A 5999-nucleotide genomic window follows, 5' to 3' on the forward strand; every position below is an offset into this window, starting at 1 on the left:
AGTCCCCAAATTTTTAGACTCGATAGACAAGCGGCGGCACAGTCGCAGGCGCGTAGGCGGCACAGTGTCGGCGGCACAGAGGCGGCGGTTTCGCACGCGCAAAATTACTCCCGCGCATGCGCAAATGAAAGTCCACAAGCTTAACCAACGGTAAACCCTGCGGTGCTGTGTTTAACATATTTGCAAACCTGTATTCAGATACATTTGTCTGTTATGCATCATAAAACCTACAGATTTTATCAACATATGATAGGAAAACCTTCAAGGAAAAATAATAATAAACCCATGAGTCTTACTATGGATGATACTTGTTGTCTGATGTGGTCAACAGGATTCCATAGCCTATGATTCCTGTGAAATTAAAAATAAAAATATTAAGAAAAACATTCTGTAGTAATATTACTATGAACTTTCTATAACTTATTTTATAGCTACAAAACAAAAAAAATGTTATTGGAACATTTAAAACAAGTTTAATATGTAATTAACAGGTCTTTACCAAAATTTGTCCAGAAATCTCCCCCCCTTTGGACTGGAAGAGAACCAGATGAGAAGAGAGAAACTCAGAAGGACATGGGCCATATATAGGACTATACTACACTGCAAAAAAATATTCTCTGGAAATAAATGACCATAGCTAACACTACATTGACAGAAATTATTACTTCTACCTTACTACAAAAACATGGGTCACATCTAAAATCAACTCAAAATATTGACTCATTCTCTGGCTACAAAACCATAAAAATAAACAAAATAAGGAACATTCCATTAAAATGACACCACCTAGTTCAGTGTTTCTCAACCTTGGTGACTTATAAGTCCTATGGACTTCAACTCCCAGAATCCCCCAGCCAGCTAAATCCACAGGATTTAAAGTCACCAAGGTTGAGAAACACTGACCTAGTTATTCTATTACTTTTACCAATAGGGATAAAAACTAGAGCACAAAAACATTAATACATACAGGAAACTATAGTTAAGATTTTTTTTAAAAAAAATCAGAAAATTAAAATGCAAATGATTAAGTACACCACGAAGCCAAATGCCAACTGATTATATGAAAATAAGCTCTGAAACAATGTATCAAACCACACTAACTCACCAAGGGGAGGGGGGAGGGATTTTTATATAAAATAGACCTAATGCCCACAGACTGTGGCAAATGGTTAACAATAGACCAAACCACAAAAGTTTGCCTTTTGTGCCTTTTCTCATTAAATGCACCTGGGTTAAATTTACCTGAAATGGAAATGGTCAGAGAAACTATTGCAAATGGCTTAGTTAACATTAGACCAAACCACAAAAATTGCCTCCTTTTTTTGTGCCTTTTCTCATTAAATAAAGGTGGGCTAAATTTACCTGATGAAAATGCCCAGAGAATCTTTGGCAAATTTGCCTCTTTTGTGCTTTTTTCTTATTAAATGCACCTGGGCTAAATTTACCTCAGGTGGAAATGCCCAGAGAATCTATTGCAAATGGCTTGGTTAATATTAGAGCAAACCACATTTTTTTTCCTCTTTTGGGGGGCTTTTTGTCATTAAATGCACCTGGGCTAAATTTACCTCAAATGGAAATGCCCAGAGAAACTGTGGCAAATGGCTTTGGTTAACATTAGACCAAACCACAAAAATTGCCTCCTTTTTTGTGCCTTTTCTCATTAAATAAACATGAGCTAAATTTACCTGATGAAAATGCCCAGGGAATCTTTGGCAAATTTGCCTCTTTTGTGCTTTTTTTCTTATTAAATGCACCTGGGCTAAATTTACCTCAGGTGGAAATGCCCAGAGAATCTATTGCAAATGGCTTGGTTAATATTAGAGCAAACCACATTTTTTTCCCTCTTTTTGGGTTTTTTTTGTCATTAAATGCACCTGGGCTAAATTTACCTGAAATGGAAATGCCCAGAGAAACTGTGGCAAATGGCTTTGGTTAACATTAGACCAAACCACAAAAATTGCATCCTTTTTTGTGCCTTTTCTCATTAAATAAACGTGGGCTAAATTTACCTGATGAAAATGCCCAGAGAATCTTTGGCAAATTTGCCTCTTTTGGGCTTTTTTCTTATTAAATGCACCTGGGCTAAATTTACCTCAGGTGGAAATGCCCAGAGAATCTATTGCAAATGGCTTGGTTAACAGACCAAACCACACAAATTTGCTTTTGTGCCTTTTCTCATTAAATGCACCTGGGCTAAATTTACCTCAAATGGAAATGCCCAGAGAATCTATTGCAAATGGCTTGGTTAATATTAGAGCAAACCACAATTTTTCCCTCTTTTGGGGGGCATTTTGTCATTAAATGCACCTGGGCTAAATTTACCACAGGTGGAAATGCCCGGAGAATCTATTGCAAATGGCTTGGTTAACAGACCAAACCACACAAATTTGCTTTTGTGCCTTTTCTCATTAAATGCACCTGGGCTAAATTTACCTCAGATGGAAATGCCCAGAGAAACTGTGGCAAATGGCTTTGGTTAACAAATAGACCAAACCACACAAATTCCCTCCTTTTGGTGCATTTTCTCAATAAATGCACCTGGCCTAATTTATCTCAGACCCAAATACTCAGAGAGACTCTGGCAAAGGGCTCTAGTTAACAATAGACTTAACCATAAACAATTCATTATATTTTTTTTATCCCTCCCTTTTGACCTAACCAGCCTCGGAGCTACAGAAAACATTTAAAAATACAACATTAATAGCACAATTAAACTTTTAAAATTGACCAAAAGGTTCCCGTGTTGACGGAGCCAGGTGCCCACCAGGTGAAGGCAGAATCCGTTTTTAATCGTTTCCCAGCTCCAGTGTTCACACACACACCTCTCGGTCCCCGTTTAACTTTTTTTGGTACAGATATGATGAACCGAGGCTAATTTGAGCCAGAGATCAATTTACCCTCTGGAAACAAACTCTGGCTAGCATTAGAGCAAAGCGCGCACACTTGGCATTAAAATAAAACAAGCCTAGGAATATGAACTAAGGCTAATTTTCTTTCCAAAACAGGCGTCAACTTACACTCCGGAATCAACAGGCTCGCGCATCCGCTGTTTGGTTGGGGGATCCTGGCCAGGGCTTTAACGCTCTCTCTGGCCCCCCCAACAAAAGCGCGCCCCTCGCAGAAACACAGAGAGACGCGCAAAGCGAGCAGCTCTTGCTACTCTTTAGGCTCGGCGTTGGAGAGCCTAAAGTTCTTATACTTCGCGCCGGGCAGGCCAGCCAATCAGAGAGCTCCCTCCGCTTTAGCCGTAGCCAATGAGAGCCTTCTCCACTGTTGCTGTCCTTTTTTTTGGTTTCCCTCTGCAGCTGAGGTGCAGTGGGCAAGTGGGGAGGGGGGCTTCGTTGTCTCGTGCTCCCTGAGGCAGCTGTGTTCGTTTTATCCTTTAATGCCCATCCTCTTTTATTTCTGGACAAAAATAAAAATAAAATAAAATAAATAAAAAGATTTGGATAAATACAAGAGTACAAGACGCGCTCAGACTTTCCATCCAGGGGAGTCTGTGCTTTGCTTTTTTTTAAAAAAAAAATCTTTAAGGAAAGAGTGACAAGACTTTAGTTATGTGGATGTAATCAGTTTAACCGGAATAGAACTGGAAGGGACCTCGGAGGTCGTCTAGCCCAACCCTCTGCTTAAGCAGGAGACCCTACCATTGCAGACACGTGGCTGTCCAGTCTCTCTTCCTAAAAGCCTCCAAGTGATGCAGTGCCCAAAACCTCTGCTCTCACCATTTAGAAATTTCTCCTCAATCTCAGGTTGCTTCTCTCCTTGATTAGTTTCCATCCATTGTTTCTTGTCCTGCACTCAGGTGTTTGGTAAATAAGTTGATTCCTCCCTCTTTGTGGCACATTTCAGTTCTGGAGGTTTAAAATATTGGTCTTCTGTGGAAGTCAAAGAACTCTGACAGATTTAAAATGCAATTTGTTCTTTACTTATTTAAATGATTTGTAAAGTCACTCATCTCAACAAGTGACTCAGGTGCCAACAACAAATTATTTTTATTTTACACACACAAACACACACACACACACACATGTTGGTGTTGGTGTGTGTATGTATATACATACATATACACATGCATATAATCTCTCTCTCTCTCTCTCTCCCTCCCTCCCTTCCTCTCTCTCTCTCTCTCTCTCTCTCTCATATAACAGGAATTGTCAACTACCATAGGAAGGATATTTGGGGAGATTTTCCTCTTCAGCACATGGCAAGACATTGAATGGATTTGCCCAACAATCTCAGCCATCATACAATTTACATGTTTGTGGTTTAGCATGTTTGTAAACTATTCTCTGTGGCTTAGTTTATGCTGTGCAAAGCCAGTCATCAACTGCTTTTTTCCCCCTCAAGCTTTGGCTCAATACGTGTGAACAAACTCTGCAAATTTAAGCTTTTAATAAAAGCATTTAACAATACTTAATGTTCTCTAAAAGTCTGGATTTGGTTGTAAAAGAATAACAGAGCAGGGTGAGGAACATAAAGAAGACAAAGAAAGTAAAGGGCTCAAGACTTTGCATCTGAGTTGATTAAATGTAGAATTAATTGTGGCCAATGGAAAGGAAACATTTCTCAGTCCATAATAATATGGCAGATGAGCTGAGAGTGTGCATGGAAGCAACCAGAACTTGGCAGCAAATCTAGTGGCGAGTACTTAATGTTCTGCCTTCCAGAGGAAGAAATAAAATACCAGAAAGGGAATGAACTCTTGATTTATGTGGCTGAAATCTCACAGCCAGTAGTGCATAGAGGAACTGTGAAATGCTAGCACAGGCGGGAAGAAGAGATATGAATTCCTTATTCTTCTGCTCACCTACAATTCTATAGTGTACCCTTTTTTTAAAAAAAAAAAGTATTATCTGTTCCAAGAAACTCACCTGCCTGAAGAACAAATAAACTCAAGGAAATTTCCTTCAGAAAATAAAAACCGACTTCAATAAAGAGAACGATAATAGAAGCCCAACTTGCACAACATCGATTCAATTGTAAAATATTTTGGAATTCAGTTCATATTCCAGTGATTCCACATAACTTCTTCCCTAAGAATAGAGATATGGGTTGCCCTTGTCTTTATCCAGAATGCCTTTTCAGTTTTCCAGTTTACACTTCAACTCTGGTCATTCATGGTTAGAACCACATCCAAATACTAATCTTCCACGAGGATTTGGGGATTAGCCAGTTGAACATCTAGAAGGAAATGCAAGTGATACAAACATAGATTCTGAGGTGCACATCACAAGGTCAAAAGCAAAAAAAAATAAATCTTCAAATACATCAGGTTGAGGAAACCAACTTTGAACATAATTGTTTTCCAAAACAGTTGAACATCTGCATAAAGCTTGCTTGTAGCTCACTAGGGTCTTCCATTATGTGCTTATTTATTATCCCTCCTGCTAGGTTTTTAAACAACTTTCTATGTGCATTGAAGTATCCCTTCAGGTTACAAAGAATTTCCAACCCAGTTGGTTACTTCGATCCATTCCCATAATGAGCTGCCCAGTTTACAAAAACCCTGATGTAATCCAATGAATCCATACTGGTGTAATCTTTCTATTCTGAAACATTAATTATAATCAAAATTGATTATTTCCTGCGCTAGGACTGTCTTCGTCATTTGATTAGGGCTAAATGCATATCATAAAGCAAGCTGGTGTCTTCTGCTACAATAATTTAGGATTGCAGCTACTATACCCAAACAGATTCCTTTTTTTTTTTTACCCTGGAGAGGTGGGAGAAGCAAGTTCAGCATTAATGCTTCAGTGCTTCAGCTTTTGACGTGCTGTGCCTTTAAGACCACGTAAGTATTCTGAGCTTTCTGATATTTCCCAGGGCTAGGAGTGTCTGATGCAGGCAGGGATGGGAACAGAGTCCACTTCAACATCTATGAGTTTATAACTCTCTTTATATCTGGTTTCTAATCATCTTTCTTGCAGCTTGGCTACTCTGCGGCTTTTTAAAAAAAACCCTTTTTTAAAAAAGGAAATACATCAGAAAGTTCTAAC

This window comes from Thamnophis sirtalis, unplaced genomic scaffold, assembly GCF_051295495.1.
Source record: "Thamnophis sirtalis isolate CommonGarterSnake01/CBP01778 unplaced genomic scaffold, rThaSir2_p1.2 scaffold_2, whole genome shotgun sequence".
Classification (NCBI taxonomy): Eukaryota; Metazoa; Chordata; class Lepidosauria; order Squamata; family Natricidae; genus Thamnophis; species Thamnophis sirtalis.